Source organism: Heptranchias perlo, chromosome 15, assembly GCF_035084215.1.
Source record: "Heptranchias perlo isolate sHepPer1 chromosome 15, sHepPer1.hap1, whole genome shotgun sequence".
Lineage (NCBI taxonomy): Eukaryota > Metazoa > Chordata > Chondrichthyes > Hexanchiformes > Hexanchidae > Heptranchias > Heptranchias perlo.
Genome location: NC_090339.1, coordinates 18,471,753 through 18,492,702, shown reverse-complemented (window position 1 = coordinate 18,492,702; position 20,950 = coordinate 18,471,753). Strand labels below are relative to the sequence as shown.

At 41.1% G+C, this 20,950-nt stretch overlaps 1 long non-coding RNA gene across 1 annotated transcript in view; it reads right to left on the bottom strand.

Moving 5' to 3' along the window:
* LOC137332696 (uncharacterized) overlaps positions 1-13,549 on the bottom strand; it is a 69,443-nt gene extending 55,894 nt beyond the window's left edge. The window contains exons 1-2 of the long non-coding RNA XR_010965716.1: positions 13,303-13,549; positions 11,032-11,177 (exon numbers count right to left, since the gene is read on the bottom strand). This is a non-coding gene — a long non-coding RNA (uncharacterized lncRNA). The remainder of the gene's footprint in view (positions 1-11,031; positions 11,178-13,302) is intronic.
* Positions 13,550-20,950: the final 7,401 nt, after the last annotated feature.

Sequence of the window (20,950 nt, the reverse complement as noted above, 5' to 3'; positions counted from 1 at the left end):
TGGATCATTTTGATTGGTCACCTGACAAACAGGAGGGAAAAGGGATTTTAGTGTATGAAATATTGGAGTTTTCACACCCAAATCAGTAAACAGTGGCAGAAAGAAGAAAGTTATCGAAGCTACAAGAAAAGGTCTTGAGAAGTGAAGTCAAGAGATTTTGAAAGAAATTCGGGAGTTCAGAACAACTTATGAAGCAAGTCTAAGCTGAGAAAATATGAAGAGTGTGACTTCATAGGGTTCAACAGTGTAGTCACATATGGGCAAATGTTTTAGAATATTATTTGTAGGTTTTTGAGAACAGAAGGTAAGTTTAGGTTTACCAGGAAGAGAAGCAAACACCAAAAACAAATAAAAAAGAAAGAAAATATACAGCCACAAACGGAGATCAACCTTGCAGGCAAACACGAGTGACCAGAAGGAGACAAATCCACCCCGCTCTTCTGGCCAACATTGAAGCATGATGTTGTATGAAGCTAGCAGCTTATCAGTAATGTACTAAAATAGACTTAAATGTACCTGGACATACTTGTAAATTGAAAGCTGTCAACATGTCAGCTATACAATGAATTTAACCATACGTTAATCTTCGACATTGATTATAACTTTATCCTGTATTAAGTACAGCCCAACTGATGCTCAGCAGAAAAAAGGAAGAGGATGAATTATACTGTTGGATTCACTATCGAGTGGAGTTTATATGGAGCTCATGCAGCATAAACCCACCACTGTAAACAGTGAAATAGTGAAAAGTGAATAAGTAACTTATGATATTAATTGTCTAGCCAAGCACCAGTGGACAGATTCAAAGACCAAATTCAAAGTAAAGCAAGGTTAATATTCACAGTGCCTGTATTTTTCACTCAATCTAATTTTGTTGAAGTTGGACAGCTAAAAGTATGCTAATGCTTGATTATATATGTAGAAGATTTTGGCATTTAGCCAGCGAAAATCCACATTCACATAGTTTGCCACACTACTTAAGGATTCTGTGCTTTACTAAATTCAAGTCAATGTGACACTTATATATAGTGATAAAACTCTATTGTTGCACTGCTCAGTTAATGACAGAAATGTCTGACGTACTTATTATGCATGATCTTGTGCACGACAAGTAATGGCAAGCCAATACAATGACTGTTCCAGGTGAATAATCTTTGTTTTGGAAAAATAAGAGTTTTGGATGTGCTTTATAAGGGTAGACGTGCCTCAGATGATGAAATCTGATATTGAACTGTTTATGTTCTACAGGGAGAATGGTAGCCCTATGCTTTTATTTGATGCTGAAAAAGCATTTGACTGGTTGAGGTGGTACTCTGCACAGTATATCCTCCACACAATATCAACAAATCAAATTTATACAGAACCTTGAACATCCCAAGGCAGGGAATGTGGACCGGGGAGCAATTTGAACACCAAGCAGGGATTGAGAGAAGGGCTGCAGGTGGTGACCAAAGGCGATGTCAAAGAAATAGATTTTGAAGAAGCTTTTGAAGGTGGGATGAGGTGAATCAAGTTAGAAAGGTTTTGGGAGAGAATTCCAGTCCGAGGCCGGGAATTTAATCAGAGCTGCTCCCGTGTAAACTGAGTTTCTCCCGCACTTCCAGAAAAGTTACTGCGGCAAAGCAGGAGCAGCTCTGAGGAATTTCTCAGGCCATGACGGCTGAAGGTTCTGATGAAACAGACAGAAGAGATAGAATGCACAGAAGTCCAGACTCAGAAGAAGAGGGTGCGAGGTGGGGTGTAGGAATGGAAGAGGTTGCAGAGTGAAGTGGAGCGAGGTCATGCAAGGTTTTGATGAAGGTAAAGTCCACCCACTGCAGGATGGAGAGCCAGCGCAGGTCAGCGAGGACAGGGATGATTGGTGAGCAGGACTTGGTACAAGAAAGGATACAAGTGACAGAGTTCTGGATGGGTTTGTGTAGGATGGAGTTTGGGAGGGCAGGAGGGGTACATTGGAGAAATCAAGCAGAAAATTGGATATCAGAAAAGTATTTAAATTAGAGTGGAGTGTAACGCCACAAAGCCATCAAATAAAATATATTTTGGGTAGTATGGCTCTGAGACTTGCCATTTGCATTGATGTATAAATGAAAATAAAATCTGGATGCTTCTGTTATTAAAGAAAATGCAGCTCACAAAGTGATGCAACATGGGTTTGTGCTAACAACCACTCACATCACATCACATCCCTGCCAAGGGAAGGGAAATCAGGGCAAGATTCATAAACTACTCCCTTGCACCCCCTAGTGACCAACTCAAAAGTAACAGAGGGAGCAAGTTACCCATCTAGCTTCTCAGCCACAATTGATACCTGATTAAAAGCAGAGATAATAAAGGCACATGGTAGTGCAATGGATACCTCTTTTTATTTGTGGGATCAAAGTAATAATCTAACCTGTATAACTGTTCTGAACTCATGTCTGTTTCTGATATCCTAAAACACACTAATGTTATGTAAATTCTGGGGCGAACATAGCAGCACATCTCATTCTGAACTGCTGTGTACAAGGGACAGAATTCCATGTAATGCCACTGTCTGAGAATTTCACAGACTGGCGAATCAGTGTGTCAAGCTTTACCAGTGGTATTCAGTAGGAGTTTTATAGACTGATAAAGAATACTAAGTTGCAATTATAACAGCTCCTGTATTTCTGTTACAAACATGGACATCTGCCTTAAATGATATCAACTCCAATGGAGATACTCCAGTCATAATCCTGAAGAGAGCCTGCCACATCGCTGAAGTTGTGGATTGTGGACAGTCTGTCCCAGTGTGTATCTTTGGCTCACTTCTGTCCCTATGTGTATCTGTGGTTCTCTCTCCCTTTCTGTCCCTGTGTGGCTATCACTATCTCTCCATGTGTAACTGTGTTTTTCTTTCTCATCAAGTATCAGCTTGGTTCAATTGGTAGCCCTCTCAACTGAGTCAGAAGGTCACTGGTTTAAGCCCCACCCGAGGACCTAAGCATGTAAATTAGGATCACACCCCAGTGCAGTACTGAGGGAGTGCTGCATTGTTGAAAAGTCTGTTTTTCTGTGCAGTGGTCATAAAAGATCAGTTGGCAGTATTCGAAGAAGAGCATGGTGCTCTCCAGGTGTTCTAGCCAACATTCCTCCCTTAACTAACAGCACCAAGAAAAGAACAGATGAACTAGTCATTCATCTTATTCGTTGTTTATGGGATCTTGCTGAGCGCAAAGTTGCTGTTGCACTTGCCTACCTGAAAGCGACTATACTTCAAGAGCAATTCATTGGGTGTGAAGCATGTACTGAAGAGGCGATAATGCAATATATCTATTCAAGTACTTTCTTCTTACTCCATCTATAACTATATGTATTGGTGGTTCTATTTGTGTGGTTTTTTTTATTCGTTCATGGGATGTGGGCGTCGCTGGCAAGGCCAGCATTTATTGCCCATCTAATTGCCCTTGAGAAGGTGGTAGTGAGCCGCCTTCTTGAACCGCTGCAGTCCGTGTGGTGAAGGTTCTCCCACAGTGCTGTTAGGAAGGGAGTTCCAGGATTTTGACCCAGCGACAATGAAGGAACGGCGATATATTTCCAAGTCGGGATGGTGTGTGACTTGGAGGGGAACGTGCAGGTGGTGTTGTTCCCATGTGCCTGCTGCTCTTGTCCTTCTAGGTGGTAGAGGTCGCGGGTTTGGGAGGTACTGTCGAAGAAGCCTTGGCGAGTTGTTGCAGTGCATCCTGTGGATGGTACACACTGCAGCCAATGTGTGCCGGTGGTGAAGGGAGTGAATGTTTAGGGTGGTGGATGGGGTGCCAATCAAGCTGGCTGCTTTGTCCTGGATGGTGTCGGAGCTTCTTGAGTGTTGTTGGAGCTGCACTCATCCAGGCAAGTGGAGAGTATTCCATCACACTCCTGACTTGTGCCTTGTAGATGGTGGAAAGGCTTTAGGGAGTCAGGAGGTGAGTCACTCGCCGCAGAATACCCAGCCTCTGACCTGCTCTTGTAGCCACAGTATTTATATAATTGGTCCAGTTAAGTTTCTGGTCAATGGTGACCCCCAGGATGTTGATTGTGGGAGATTCAGCGATGGTAATACCGTTGAATGTCAAGAGGAGGTGGAGAGACTCTCTCTTGTTGGAGATGGTCATTGCCTGGCACTTGTCTGGCGCAAATGTTTCTTGCCACTTATCAGCCCAAACCTGGATGTTGTCCAGATCTTGCTGCATGCGGGCTCGGACGGCTTCATTATCTGAAGGGTTGCGAATGGAACTGAACACTGTGCAATCATTAGCGAACATCCCCATTTCTGACCTTATGATGGAGGGAAGGTCATTGATGAAGAAGCTGAAGATGGTTGGGACTAGGACACTGCCCTGATTGTGTACACCTGTGATTATCTGTGTCTACGTATCTGTGCTTTCCGGAGTCCAGATTTTCAAACTGGGGTCTCTATATCCTTTGGACAGCCATGAAGGGATCTCAGAGGGTTGATGAGGTCATCAAATTTCCATCCATTTGTCATCAGATTTTTTCTATGTTTCTGTATTTGCTGATTACTGGCTTGTCATTTCTATTGGTGTAAACTAATACAAAAAAACATCTTCTGCAATTTTGGCACAGCTTTCTCTTGGACAGCTGAAACTGACCTTTGGAAGTCAGGATGGGGTCCCTGGGAGTGTGCCCATATTTGCAGGGATCCCCCATACAGAAAAGTTTGAAAACTACTGCTCTCGAAGTCAGTTTTGCTTCTTACTCCTAACCAACACTCCAGGGAAGTTTGTCTGCGGGATAAAATTCAGTTATTCATTCAGCCTAGGATTACGGACTCAAAATTCAAACTTTGTGAAAACCAGAAACTGTAAAAACACATCCCGATTTGTAATGAGTCTAAAATCCAGAATTTGCAGTTTGAATCTGTGCAAATTCAAATTCCATTGTTAATACTGCAGAAACTTCAGCTGAATACACTCTCCTGAATATTAAATACATTAAGGAATATATGTTCAAGGTTAGACTTTCTTCAACATTTTATGAGTCATAGTACTGTCTCTTCCACTGCAGCATTTGGCAATGGTGTTTTTTATAGCCCATTTCAATGCATATTCCCCTCCGTATTTATAACTATAATGTGTACTTCAACACTGGCCACATGGGTGATGTTCACCTGATGGTGATGATTGTTTACAAGCACAACAGCAGTGTATATGGGGCAAAGGTTGTTTTAAACTCAGTGACTATAAATATAGACGCTGTAGCATTATCATTAAATAGCAATAATGCCAATTGAGCTGTCAAGATGTTTTAGGCAGTGTGGAAATTTCTGACCTGCCATATGGATAATGACACTCTGAGGACATATGAAAGTGCTCTTATCCCAGTAGTCCTCTTAAGTAGAAGGATAAATAATATTTACTTCTATACTCTAACTAGCAAGCGACAGAGGTTACTTTTTCTTTTGGACTGGGATAGTTTGATGCTGGCTGCTCTCAACCCACTCTCCCTGATGCTGGACCCGAACCACTCTCCTTCAATGGCTGGTGCAGAATCCCAATTTACCTCAATGCTACTGCTTATATTTCTTGTTGCACTGCTTTTGCCTGTTTGAATTTTGCTGGGCTGTAAGTTTGGGAAGGGTTGTCAGATTTAACCACCAACGAGGGAGCAGTGCTGAGAACAGCCCTTTTCAAATCTCTACGCCTATGAAATACAAAGAGGCAAAACAAATGGAGCAAGTAACAGTAGAGAAAATAAAAATTTCCATTTTAAATTTGCAAATTCACAAAAAAATGTATATTTGCAATAAGATGCTCGAACTTATGCGGTCCAAATGACTTCAAATGAATTTGATTTAAAATTTTGACTGTTGCAGGCTGTGTGTAGTCAGAATCTGCCACCATCTGTACCACAATCCTGCTGAAAGAGATCAGACCCAGGCTAGATGCAGTATAATTCACCACCTTTTGAGCCAGTAACATGCAGTTGTTACTCTCCATCACAAACACCACCGACTTCCACCTCTTTAACACCGTCCCCTTCCACAAATGCCTCAGACCATCGGCTGCTGAAACTCTCCTTCGGGCCTTTTTCTCCTTCAGATTCAACTATTCCAATGCTCTCCTGGCCAGCTTCCCATTACTTTTCTAACTCACCACTATTTACCTGCCGAAACTGGCCCGGAGTTAAAATCCGCTTCGTGGAAAAAAGCAAACCAAGAGATGCTGTTAGATAGACCAACCAGGGAGTGAGCACCTGAGCAGGAATCAGTCAATTAGAGGCAAGAAAAATGAACAGAACGGCGCCACAGAGTCAACTCACTTGGAGATGCAGCTCCGCAGACTCATTCACAGTGTAATAAGGAAAATTCAAGTTAAATGGAGAAATTCAATCATGACACAAAAATGTCTTTCCTGTATCTTCACTTCCTTCATCAACAACAAGGCATTATACTCTCAGAGGAAAAGGTCTCTACCCAGCAGAACAAACCTGGTGGAGCTGACAAAGGCCTGGAAACAAAAGATAAGTAGCAAAGTCCTTGCAGGGTACTGACCCTTGAGTAAACAGTCATGTAGTGGGAAGTGCCTTTTGTATGAAGGTTTTCTCTACAAGGCCATCACAGCTAAGGAAGATACATCAGCCACATCCTATAGATGTTGCACTTCATCTCCTTTGATCAAAAGCCCAAAATGTGAAGAATAACCTGTTCATATCATAACTACAACCAAATCAATCTTCAAACCCTGTAAACTCATCAATCATCAGCAGAACCAAAATAGCTAGTCTCACCTTCACCATGGTAAGGGTTAAAACCACAAAAAACTTTCAATTTTTTGATGTCCAGATCATATGTAAATTATTTGTGTGTTTTTTAAAAAACTTTACTTATATTTTTAACAATGTTCTTATATTGTTAATAAAACCCATTGAACAATTCATCCAGGGCTTCCAACAGTTGAGGTAACCCATCATGCATTTTGTAATATTACAATGCTTTTTAACTTTAAGAGGACTATTGATTTATCAAGTTACTGAAGAAATGGATGCTGGAAGATGCTTAGGGTAAATATTCCAGTGATTCTTTCAGTTGAAAAGAACTTAGATCAAAACGCAAACATACTGCTCCTTTAATACTTGTACCATATCCAAAAACTATACAGAATTAGAATCTCCCACTTGCTTCTGCGGCATATTTTCTAACTCACAATATATTCTGTTCTACGTCTGGTCTATAATAGTGTATTTCATTCCCCATTATAATCATAATAGAAATAATTTACTGTGAATTTATGAACTGGCAAATCATTTCCATTAAATTGAACTCATACCATCCACAGGACACTACATTTAGTTTACCTTTGGGGCCAGGCCACTGTTTAAACAGAATATATGTGGTATATTATGATGGCATCTTTAGATGGCATCGATTCAATTAGTGGGACTACAGTAGAACTTCTATTAGTCATTTTAATAGAGGGGATCCCCAGGTGCATCGAGTTAAATTGAAACTACAGCACAGAATCACGCCATTCGGCCCAACTGGTCTGTGTCAGCATTTATGCTCTACACGAGCCTCCTCCCTCCCGACTTCATCTAACCCTGTCAGAATACCCCTCTATTCCTTTCTCCCTCATGTGTTTATCCAGCTTCCTCTTAAATGCATCTGTGCTATTTGCCTCAACTACTCCTTGTGGTAGCACGTTCCACATTCTTACCACTCTTTGGGTAAAGAAGTTTCTCCTGAATTCTCTATTGGATTTATTAGCAACTATTTTATATTTACGACCTCTAGTATTGGACTCCCCCACAAGTGGAAACATTTTCTCTATGTCCACTCTATCAAACCCTTTCATTATCTTAAAGACCTCTATTAGGTCACCCCTCAGCTTTCTCTTTTCAAGAGAAAAGAGTTCCAGCCTGTTCAGCCTTTCCTCATAAGGATATCCTCTCAGTTCTGGTATCATTCTTGTGAATCTATTTTGCACCCTCGCCAATGTCTCTATATCCTTTCTATAATGTGGAGCCCAGAACTGCGCACAATACTCCAAGTGTGGTCTAACCAAGGTTCTATCGAAGTTTAACATAACTTCTTTGCTTTTGAACTCACCTCTCTGGAAATGAACCCCAGTGCTTGATTTGTCTTTTTTATGGCCTTATTAACCTACGTCGCTACTTTTAGTGATTTGTGTATCTGTATCCCTGGATCCCTTTCCTCCTCTATCCTGTTTACACTCCTATTACCCAAGTAGTCATGATGTGGAGATGCCGGTGATGGACTGGGGTTGACAATTGTAAACAATTTTACAACACCAAGTTATAGTCCAGCAATTTTATTTTAAATTCACAAGCTTTCGGAGACTTCCTCCTTCCTCAGGCAAATGTTTCAGGATCTCCTTGAAGCCTACGCATTTATACATATAGAACAATACATGGTGTTTACAGACTGCCCCTGCAACTGCCCGTTGCCAAGGCAATCACCGTGTTCAGACAGAGAGGTGTCACCTGCAGAACCCCCGAATACACATTCAACAAAAAAACAAACAGGGGAAAAAAAACAGAGAGAGGCAGAAACATCCGGAAGGCAGAGAGAGCCAGCAAATGACCCATTATATTAAAAACAGATAACATTTGTTCGCTGGTGGGGTAACGTGTAGCGTGACATGAACCCAAGATCCCGGTTGAGGCCGTCCTCATGGGTGCGGAACTTGGCTATCAATTTCTGCTCGACGATTTTGCGTTGTCGTGTGTCTCGAAGGCCGCCTTGGAGTACGCTTACCCGAAGGTCGGTGGATGAATGTCCATGACTGCTGAAGTGTTCCCCGACGGCTTCAAGGAGATCCTGAAACATTTGCCTGAGGAAGGAGGAAGTCTCCGAAAGCTTGTGAATTTAAAATAAAATTGCTGGACTATAACTTGGTGTTGTAAAATTGTTTACAATTACCCAAGTAGTATGTGGTCTCCTTATTCTTCCCACCAAAATGCACCACCTCACACTTATCTATATTGAAGTTCATTTGCCAATTACACGCCCGATCTGCAGGTTTATCAATATCCTCTTCCATTTTGACGCATTCTTCCTTTATATTATCCATACCCCCCAATTTGGTGTCATCCGCAAATTTTGAAATTGTATTTCCAATTCCAAAATCCAAATCGCGAATGTAAATTGTGAACAACAGTGGTCCCGGCACCGATCCCTGTGGAACACCACTTCCCACCTTTTTCCAGTCTGGGTAGCTACATAATACCTACTCTCTGTTTTCTGTTTTGTAGCCAACTTGCTATCCATTCTGCTATCTGTCCCCTGACTCCACATGCTCTGACCTTTGACATGAGTCTACAATGCGGCACCTTATCGAAGGCCTTTGAAAATCCTTTTCCTACCACTGGCGTTAAGCTAATTGGTCTATAGTTCCCTGGACTTGTTCTATCTCCCTTTTTAAATATAGGAATAACATTAGCTGTCCACCAGTCCTCTGGTGGATCATGAGAATTGTTAGATAATCAAGATAATTTATTCTTACACATGTCACACAACAATATGCCACGTATGGGAATTAAAATAATAGAAACACTATGTTGTTTTATTCACCAAGAAAAGGACCTGAAATACAAATACCAAAAAAAAATTACCAATTTGAACTCTAGTCCACAAATCTTTTGGTGGATAGTTGAACTACATATAATGCAGGTTCCAACATTGTTGCTGTTTCGTTCAAGAGTCAGCCTCAATAAAGTAACTTCCATCATTCCTATGGGTCCTGTTCTCAAAACTAAGGGTTAGAAACAAAAGATCACGGTTTTGTTTGCAGGGTATCAGCTACTGCTTGCATTGTTTAGTGTGTAGTAACACCACAATGAAGCTCTGTTCCTCTATTCAATTTGTCCAAGTATAAAGCAACACAAAACAAATTATATGAAGAAAGCAAACATGACACAGAAATTGAAATTTGTTGAATGATATACCTTCAGATGTTTTGAAGATTACAGTTTCATAATCAATCACTACTTCATGCAATCCAGGTGTGAGGCGCATTGCCGTGGTAACTTCAATTTTTGACATTTGTTCCTAAGTAGTTTTTGGTGCATTGTTCTTTTTCTGCACTACTTACAGGCCTTCTTACTTTCAAAGGAAATATTACAAATTTGGTCCATTTCTTTCCGTACAACATGTACCGAACGTGTCTTCCGTTGGTGCCAAGGATTCTCTTCTGCTTGAATTATTTCCATAAACAATTTCTTTGTCATTAAAGCGTTCTAAGCCTTTACTACAATTGGCAAACATGTAATTCTCTTTCTTCAAAAATCAATTGCCATGACAAATGCGGGATCTCAGATGCAATACAGCCCACAATAGATCTCGAACTAGTTCCTTAGCCCCCATCATAAGTTCCTTTCTCAGGGCCCCATAATAATTAATTATTCACCGGCCTTTCCTCTTCTGCAATGAGTTCGTAAAATCAAGCAGTCTTCTAGAGACCATAATTGGTTCCCTTTTCCCAAAAACTATGCTGAACAATTTTTCACCATTATGAACAACAATAATAACTTGCATTTATAAAAGGGCTCGGAATTTGTGCTGAGCAGCGAATGAATAGCACCTGCCACTCATTAGATTTAAACTTACCCACAAACTATATACGGGCTTCTGGGTGCCAATTTGCATAATGGGGAGCCAAAAAAATGCAGGCGTCCTCTCCCAGGCATCTGTGAGCTGTATGAGTGGGAAAGGAACTTTCTGTCCCCTAAACCAATCAGATTGAAACATCCTTGACAAGCGAGAACCAGGAAGTGAAAGCTGGACCAGTAAATTCAATGTAAAATCAGTTAGAGAAAGCAAAATAAAGAGAGTAAGAAATATTGAATTAAAAGACAGAGATAAAAGAGGCAGAAAGAGAAAGTAAAAAAATGTTTAGATTTTTTTTCAAATGTCCAACAGCAATTAAAATCATAAAGAATGAAACTTCACACTTATAAAAGTTAATTTTCAGTGCCAGTGAGGTTATTTAGCTGTCTTTAAGACTTACAACGCTGTTAAAAGTTAGCCTAGAGCTAAAAAACTGTCTGTACCTTTTTCTGTGTAGATTAGTTCATTTCCAGCTGCGCAGAAGAGCAACTTTCCTCTGGTCCATTCATTCCAGTCTGGTACTGCGTTTGACCACGCACGTGCACTCGCGGAAGTTGCTGTATCAGACGTACAGAAATAACGGTGAGCCCTGTTAACATCGGCATTATTTTATGAGCAAATGTGTTATTTCAGGAGTAAAGACCAATGCCTTTAACATAGACAAATGTCCCAAGGTGCTTCACAGAGCATAATGAAACAAAAAATGGACACCCCGCCAAAGAAGGAGGTTTTTGAAGAAGTGGCCAAAAGCTTGGTAATAAAGGTGGGTGTTAGGGAGTGTCATAAAGGAGTAGAGGGAGGTGGTGAGATGGAGATGTTCAGGGAGGGAATTCCAGAGCATAGGACCTAGATGGCTGAAGGCACAGGTGCCAATGTTGGGGCAAAGGGAGTGCTAAATGCTCAATAGGCCAGTCAGCGGAATGCAAAGTTCTCGGAGGGTTGTGTGTTAATTGTATCTGTGATTTATATCAATTAAGTGTTAATTGTCTTCAGGTGGTGGGTATCAATTGGGGACTCGCTTGTATCCTTTTATAGGAGGGTACATAATGTTGAGTTGTCGGAATAAAGGCTTGAAAGCAACTGAAGTATTCTATCCTTCACCACCTGGCTATCCAATTTATATCACTGTGGAGGGGCTGGAGAAGGTTACAGAGGTAGGGAGAGGCCATTAAGTGATTTAAACACGAGGATGAGAATTTTAGATTTTAGGCATTGGGTTACCGAGCATAGGGTCGATGGGTGGGCAGGACTTGATGTGGGATAGGATACAAGCAGCAGAGTTTTAGATGAGCTCAAATTTATGGAAGATTCAGGATGGGAGGCTGGCCAAGAGAGCATTGGAATAGTCGAGTCTGGAGGTGACAATGCTGTGGAGAAGTAGGTGGTCCTTGTGGTGGACAAGATATGGGGTCGTAGCTCAGCTCAGGGTCAAATATGATGCCGAGGTTGCAAACAGTGTGCTTCAATGTGAGACAGTGGCCAGGAAGGGGGATGGGATCAGTGGTGAGAGTACAAAGTTTATGACGAAGCCGAAGACAATGGCTTTGATCTTCCCAATATCTAACTTGAAGAAGTTGCAGCTTATCCAAGATCTGATGTCGACAAGCAGTCTGATAACAGAGAGGCTGTGGACAGGTCAAAAGAGGCGGTGGAGAGGCAGACCTGGGTAACGTCAATGTATATGTGGAATCTGACCCTAAGTCTTCAGATGATGTCACCAAGTGGCAGCATGTAAATGAGGAAGAGGAGAGGCTCAGGATGGATCCTTGGGGGACTATAAAAGTAAGAGTGCAGGGGTGGGAAGAGATGCTGGAGATGCTCTGCCTGTAGGTAAGAGTGGAACCAAATGAGGGCAGTCACACTGACCGAAACAACAAAGAAGAAGCATTGGAGAAGAATGGCATCAAATGTGGAGAAGATGGAGTGGTTGAGTGAATGAATAGAATTAAATAAAATTCTATGATTCTATGAAATATTCTTTGAGAGCTTTATATTTTTCTGAGTTATCACACCTTGTTAGTTTCCTAAATTTTCATACAATGTTTCACTATTAATTTTACAACTGTGGAGCTGCAGCTACGATCAATATTGCAAAAATATTTCCCCTATTGTACAGATGGGAGCTGCAATTACCTACCTGTTAAAACATTTTTTCCAAGTATTATGGGCCAGAAATTGCTCCCAAAATAACGGAGGAGCTCAACGCCGCTCTCCATTTTTACCGGTGAATTGAAGGAGCAAGTTCCTGCGTTTGCACACGCGCATTAAAATGTGGAAATCGTGAACTTGCTCCTATTGGTTCGCCGGCGATTTGACAGCTTCGAATTAAAGGGCCATCGCACGCTTCAATCATTGAAATCATTGAAAAATCGCAAACTTGCTCATTAGTCCAGCTGGAAAGTAACTAATTACGCCACCAAAAGGTACTCTTAAAAATACCAGGTCCAAACTAAATTTTAAAAGCGCAGTTAGTCTTAATGACTGCCAAACAACTAAAAATTAAATTTTAAGAATGTGGAGTCTCATATTACTCCTTATTTTAATAGTTTTTGGTCATTAAAAAAAAAATAAAGATTAACATTTTTTTTTCATTTTCCCCTACTGTCTCTTTAATTTAATTCAATTATTTCTTTGGCTTTTTATAAAAAGAATTTTAAATTTTTATTTACAATCATATCCAGAATATTAACTTTGAATGAATGAAGTCTGCTTACCTGCTTGAGCAATGCAGCCTGAATCTATGGGCGTGACTTCTCTTCCTCACAGATTTTGTGGACATGTCTTCTATTCTCACAGACTGATCCATGCTAATCAACTCAGAGGCTGGGTTGATGGCGCACATTGTTTTTAAGTTCAAAATCAATCAATTCCACCCCACAGAGCCCGCAGTAAGTATTTTTGTTAATTTAATTCACAGGAGCTGTGGTGAACGTTGTCTCACCGCTCTGCACGATTTCTGGCCCTTTGTGTTGTGGAAACTTTTAAGCGTTTACAGCATAGCTCAATTTCAGAATCTTCAATTTATATACTATTGACCTTCACCCATCTGCCTTGGGTTCTTATTGATTACAGAGCCTGAACTCAATGCCAATAGCAGATACCGCAGCCACGAGTGGGTGTACAAAAAACATGGGATAGTGCAGGCAATCTATCCTGTGAAAACATTTTGATAAAAGCTAGTGTTAGGCAAAACAAATACTTCAGAAAAATAGTCGAGGCACTACAAATTTAAAGAGGCGTTGTCTTTGTAAAATAATGAAAAAAAATGTTTAGAAATAGGAAAAAGAGAGAACTGTGAATTGCTTTCATCATTATAGCTTCACTCACAAAACACACAATGATGTATTGCAATGTAATTACCTTATCAAATTTGTAAAGAAGCAAAATACAATGTTTACCAAACCCTTTTTTTAAGGAAGAAAGTTCCTCTTTAAATTGTACATACCCTCTTACGCAGATTCTGTTGTTTGACCTTGTCAACAAAATGTTTTTTTTCTGAAATAACTTTCATTGTGGAGGACTAGCTGGCATTTTATGCAGAGTTCATCCAGACTTGCTAATATTGAATGTGAACTGATTTGTATTTCATATCCATTTACCCACATATCCTCTCCATCACCAAGGGTGAATTAATAATCTTGCTGTAAAGAAGCCCTTCGGTAAGAGTGACCATAATATGACAGAATTCTTCATTAAGTTTGAAAGTGATGTAGTTCAATCCGAAACTCGGATCTTAAATCTAAACAAAGGAAACTACGAAGGTATGAGGCGCAAGTTGGCTGTGGTTGATTGGGGGACTACATTAAAAGATATGATGGTAGACAGGCAATGGCTAGCACTTAAAGAATTAATACATAATTTGCAACAAATATATAGTTCTTTAAGGCACAAAACCTAACAGGAAAAGTGGTCCAACCGTGGCTAACAAGAGAAATTAAAGATAGTATTAAATCAAAGGAAGAGGCATATAAAGTTGCCAGAAAAAGCAGTAAGCCTGTGGATTGGGAGCATTTTAGAATTCAGCAAAAGAGGACCAAGAAATTGATAAAGAAAGGGAAAATAGAATTTGAGAGTAAATTAGCGAGAAACTTAGAAACAGACTGTAAAAACTTCTATAGGTATATAAAAAGGAAAAGACTGGTGAAGGCAAATGTGGGTCATTTACGGACAGAGATGGGAGAATTTATAATGAGGAATAAGGAAATGGCAGAGAAATTAAACAAATACTTTGGGTCTGTCTTCCTGGAAGAAAGAGGAATTGAAAGAAATAAGTATTAGTAAAAAAAAATAGTACCAGAGAAATTAATGGGACTGAAAGTTGATAAATCCCAAGGATCTGATGATCTACATCCCAGTGTTTTGAAAGAGGTGGCTATAGAGATAGTGGATACATTGGTTGTCAGCTTCCAAAATTCTATAGATTTTGGAATGATTCCTGCAGATTGGAGGGTAGCAAATGTGACCCCACTATTTAAGAAAGGAGGGAGAGAGAAAACAGGGAACTAAAGACCTGTTAGCCTGACATCAGTCATAGGGAAAATGCTAGAATCTATGATAAAGGATGTGATAACAGAACACTTAGAAAATAATAATAGGATTTGGCTGAGTCAACATGGATTTATGAAAGGGAAATCATGTTCGACAAACCTACTGGAGTTCTTTGAGGATGTAACTAGTAGAATAGATAAGAGGAAACCAATGGGATGTGGTGTATTTGGATTTTCAGAAGGCTTTCGATAAGGTCCCACACAGGAGGTTAACATAGAGTCATAAACATAGAAACATAGAAAATAGGAGCAAGAGTAGGCCATTCGGCCCTTCGGGCCTGCTCCGCCATTCAAAAGGATCATGGCTGATCGTCTAACTCAGTTCCCCTATCCCGCTTTTTCCCCATATCCCTTGATCCCTTTAGCATTAAGAAATATATCTATCTCCTTCTTGAATACATCTAATGACATGGCCTCCACTGCCTTCTGTGGTAGAGAATTCCACAGGTTCACCACCCTCTGAGTGAAGAAATTTCTCCTCATCTCGGTTCTAAATGGCATACTCCGTATCCTGAGACTGTGACCCCTGCTTCTGGACTCCCCAGCCATCAGGAACATCCTCCCTGCATCTAGTCTGTCTAGCCCTGTTAGAATTTTATATGTTTCGATGAGATCACCTCTCATTCTTCTAAACTCTAGTGAATATAGGCCTAGTCGACCCAATCTCTCCTCATACGTCAGTCCTGCCATCCCAGGAATCAGTCTGGTAAACCTTTGTTGCACTCCCTCCATGGCAAGGACATCCTTCCTCAGATAACGAGACCAAAACTGCACACAATACTCCAGATGTGGTCTCACCAAGGCCCTGTATAACTGCAATAAGACATCCCTGCTCCTGTGCTCAAATCCTCTTGCAATGAAGGCCAACATACCATTCGCCTTCCTAATTGCTTGCTGCACCTGAATGCTCGCTTTCAGCGACTGATGTACAAGGACACACAGGTCTCGTTGCACCTTCTCTTTTCCCAATCTATCACCATTCAGATAATAATCTGCCTTTCTGTTTTTACAACAGGTTGGTGAACAAAGTTAGAGCACATGGAATTGGGGGTAACATACTGGCAAGGACTGAGAATTGGTTAACAGACAGAAAACAGAGAGTAGGAATAAACGGGTCTTTTTCAGGTTGGCAGACTGTGACTAATGGGATGCCGCAGGGATCGGTGCTTGGGCCCCAGCTATTCACAATCTATATCAATGATTTGGATGAGGGGACCAAATGTAATATTTCCAAGTTTGCTGGTGACACAAAACTAGGTGGGAATGTAAGTTGTGAGGAGCATGCAAAGAGGCTTCAAGGGGATATCGACAGGCTAGGTGCGTGGGCAAGAACATGACAGATGAAATATAATGTGGAAAAATGTGAAGTAATCCACTTTGGTAGGAAAAACAGAAATGCAGAGTATTTTTTACATGGTGAGAGATTGGGAAATGTTGATGTTCAAAGGGAACTGGGTGTCCTTGTACATGAGTCACTGAAAGCGAACATGCAGATGCAGCAAGCAATTAGGAAGGCGAATGGTATGTTGGCCTTTATTACAAGAGGATTTGAGTACAGGAATAAAGATGTCTTACTGCAATTATAGAGGGTCTTGGTGAGACCGCACCTGGAGTATTGTGTACAATTTTGGTCTCTTTACCTAAGAAAGGATATACTTGCCATAGAGGGAGTGCAACGAAGGTTCACCAGACTGATTCCTGGGATGGCCGGATTGTCGTATGAGGAGACATTGAGTAGACTAGGCCTGTATTCTCTAGAGTTCAGAAGAATGAGAGGTGATCTTATTGAAACATACAAAATTCTTACAGGGCTCAACAGGGTAGGTGCAGGGAGGATGTTTCCCCTGGCTGGGGAGTCTAGAATAAGGGGTAGGCCATTAAGAACTGAGATGAGCAGAAATTTCTTCACTCAGAGGCTGGTGAATCTTTGGAATTCTCTACCCCAGAGGGCTGTGGAGGCTTAATCATTGAGTACATTCAAAACAGAGATTGATAGATTTCTAGATATTAAAGGCATCAAGGGATATGGGGATAGTGCAAGAAAATGGCATTGAGGCAGAAGATCAGCCATGATCTTGTTAAATGGCGGAGCAGGCTCGAGGGGCCGGATGGCCTGCTCCTGCTCCTATTTCTTACATTCTTGTGTTCTTATGACCGCCTACTTCCACCTCCATAACAGCACCCATCTCCATTGCTGCCTCAGCTCATCTGCTGCTGAAACACTCATCCATGTCTTTGTTACCTCTAGACTTGACTATTCCAATGCTCTCCTGGCTAGCCTCCCATCCTCCATAAACTTGAGCTCATCCAAAACTCTGCAGTCCGCATCCTAACTTTCACCAAGTTCCGTTCACCCATCACTCCTGTGCTTGCTGACCTACATTGGCTCCCGGTCCAGCAACACCTCGATTTTAAAATTCTCATCCTTGTTTTCCAATCCCTCAATGGCCACCGCCCCTCTCTATCTCTGTAACCTCCTCCAACCCTACAACCCTCTGAGATCTTTGCGCTCCTCCAATTCTGGCCTCTTGTGCATCCCTAATTTTCATAGCTCCACCATTGGTGGCCATGCCTTCAGCTGCCTAGGCCCTGAGCTCTGGAATTCCCCCCATAAACCTCTCCACCTCTCTACCTCTCTCTCCTCCTTTAAGACGTTCCTTAAAACCTATGTCTTTTGACCAGCTTTTGGTCACCTGTCCTAATATCTCGTGGCTCGGTGTCAAATTTTGTTTGATAATGCTCCTGTGAAGCGCCTTGGGATGGTATACTACGTAAAAGGCGCTTTATAAATGCAAGTTGTTGTTTGTTGTGTTCTGGATTATGGCTTTTGTTATTCTGTTGTGCAATTCTTTACATTTATTTTAAATTTACTATAATACTTTTATTTTTTTCCATGTTATACTTCCAGGTCAGCGTACATTTCCTTGGTATTTCCAAATTAGACTCTGACATTTCCACGTTAGACCTCAAAATCTGCCTTATTGCTGACATTGTACGTAACTAGAAATGATTTTTCAATTTTTTCTCCTCCTCATACCTCCCCGCCTCTCCCCCCAGCTCTGAGATTCTGAGGTTAATTGTAATATTCCAGTTGCTGCTTGGTTGAGCTCAACTGACCCCACACAATCATGGATCAAATTTAGGACCTTCTGGTCTGTATGGCTCAGTACAATCCCAGGTGGTGCCTTTTCCATTGAGACATTTAGTCACAATTTCACAACTGAAGGTTCAAAATTAAGTGAGTTTCCCCACCTACATGGTACCAACTACAATTTATACATTCAGTGTGCACAGAGTGTGCTCCTCCCTTTCTTTACTCATTATTGCAACATGACATATGCGCATAGTGTGAACTGTCCTAACAGCAGCAAGGATATTTCTGTGATGTCTTATTACAGTCAAAAGATTTAGGACAGTGCATAATCTTATTCAGAGAGAATTGCTTTTTGTAAAAGTTAGGCCAATGCTGTCTTATTAGAAAACCTGTGACCAGCACAGCTTCTGAATCTAAAGAACATGGAACAGATGCTGGACGCCATAAAGAACCACCTGCCGAGAGCAAGCAGATACTTGACATTAATAAAAGATTGCACTGTGGCAATTACATGTGGAATTCTCACCCATTGATAGGGCAGGGGGGAGGGAGAATTTCCAGTATATATATTTAACCCAGTTATTGCTGGAAGGAAGAACTGCACCCTGCCTGTACTTCAATAATACTGTTGAAAATCTATCAAAAGTAAGAACATTACTGCACTTAATATTTCACTTTCGGATATCAGAACATTTAGCGCTTAAACACTGGTCATGTAAAACATTCCAAAGGGCAAAAAATATCTCCATAATAAAGCAATAAAGATCCTTTTAAAAATATCCCACTGTTGCTCTCCAGTCCTGTGTGCCAATTTTTCCTTCCACCTCATCTGAACCAGCTCACACCTCATCTTTCTACAATCTGTAATAATCCAATCTGATGTTCTCATTTTTGTATTGACAGTTTACTTCTCCAGTTGGATCTTAAACCTTATTGTATTATAGTTACTATTCCTGACGTGCTCTCACACATTTGACTCATCTACCTGATCTATTTCATTACTCATAACAAGATGAAACAATGCCTTTGCCCTTGTAGACATTCTAGTATATTACTTGAGGACGGAGTCCTGCATGCATTTCAGGAATTCCATTTCCTTTTCTCCATTACTCTCTCTCTGTCTTAATCAATGAGTTGATAACTAAAATCTCCCAGAACAATAATTTTGATATTCCTATTCATCTCTCTAATCTGACTGCAGAATTCCTCTTATATTTCCTTCCCACAATTTGGAGGTCTGTAATGGACCCCTACTAAAGTAGCAAGCCCTTTTTTGATCTTTGAGCTCCAACCATATTGACTCTGTACCTCCTCCTTGTCTACATGAACCCTCTCTACAGCATGTCTCCTCTTTTACCAATATTTCCACTCCACCTTCTGTCTTATTTTTTTCTATCCCTCCTAAACATGTTATATCCCCAAAATGTTTATTTTCCATTGTTATTCAATTTGTAGATAGGTTTCTGCTAATGCTATTGAGTCTAGATTTCACTGCTTCAAGTTCCTCCCCTTTATTTCCCACACTCTGCATTGGAATGCAGGCGTCTTAACCTTTTTTTTTTGCTTTTGTTTTAACACTACTCCTTTTGCCCATTTTGTTTTGTCAAAGCTACGCCTTAATTTTACTTTTCTCTTTTCCCTGTTTATAATTATTCCTCTACTCCATATCACTCTTGCTAAATTGTTTTCTGCATGAATATTATACTCATATTCTCCCTTCTCTATTAGTTGATCCTGGTTGGTTTTATTTTCCCACCCCCTTTTCCTAATTTAAATACTTTGTCACTTCCCTGTTTAACTATGTTGCCAGTGCACTAGCACCCTGCCCTGTTCAGATGTAGCCCATCCTTGTGGAATAGCTCTCATCTGTCCCAGAGCTGGTGCTAATGTCCAACAGTGGAATCTGACACAACACCTTTAATCATGCACTGATTGCATCATCTCTTCTACTGAATCCCCTATCACTCCTGCTTTTCTAGCTGTGTTGTTAATCGATCCACTCCACTCCCCCCCATGAGCCATCCCTTGTTTGTTGGTGCCATTGATATTTATTTGATAGCCCGACCTAGAGTACTAATTTTCAGGCAGTTTTCAGGCCTGCCTGTAAATGGACAAGCAGCCCGCTCACCTGAAACAGGTAGGAGACTGCTAAAATATGCAAATTAGAATGATAAGCCAGTTGCGGGTACAAATGGGCAGAGCATGCACGCGGCATGAACCGCTTATTTTTACCTGGCATTGAGCGGCCTAAAGTACCGCTGAAGGCCACTCACAAAATAGCCCAGGAAACTGTAAACTTATTTTTGGTGGGTCCAGGAAGAGCAGGAGTGCTCCACCTAGGCCCCTGTTGACCTGGGGCTGCAGAAAGTAACCTGAGATGTCAGCTGCTGATACACACAGGCAGGAACAACTTTTGAACTGAAGTAACCTGAGTTCAGTCGCTGGCCTTAGCTGGCTGGAACAGGTTTGAATTAGCTAAGTTTTGTGAAAGACAAAGGAGATGTGATAAGACACAAGTCCTTATTTAGAAAATGCTACCTAAGTCCTTGGGACAGAGCCAATGAGGAGAAGACACAGGGTAACCGAGAAAGCCTAATCCAACGAAAGAGAGAGAGAGACAGCTCGGCTTGAAGAGATAAGATTCGGAATAAGAATGAAGGATCTGGGGTGTGGAGCCAGAGCGAAGACTCCAGAGACCAACCATCGCGGAAGTGGAAGACA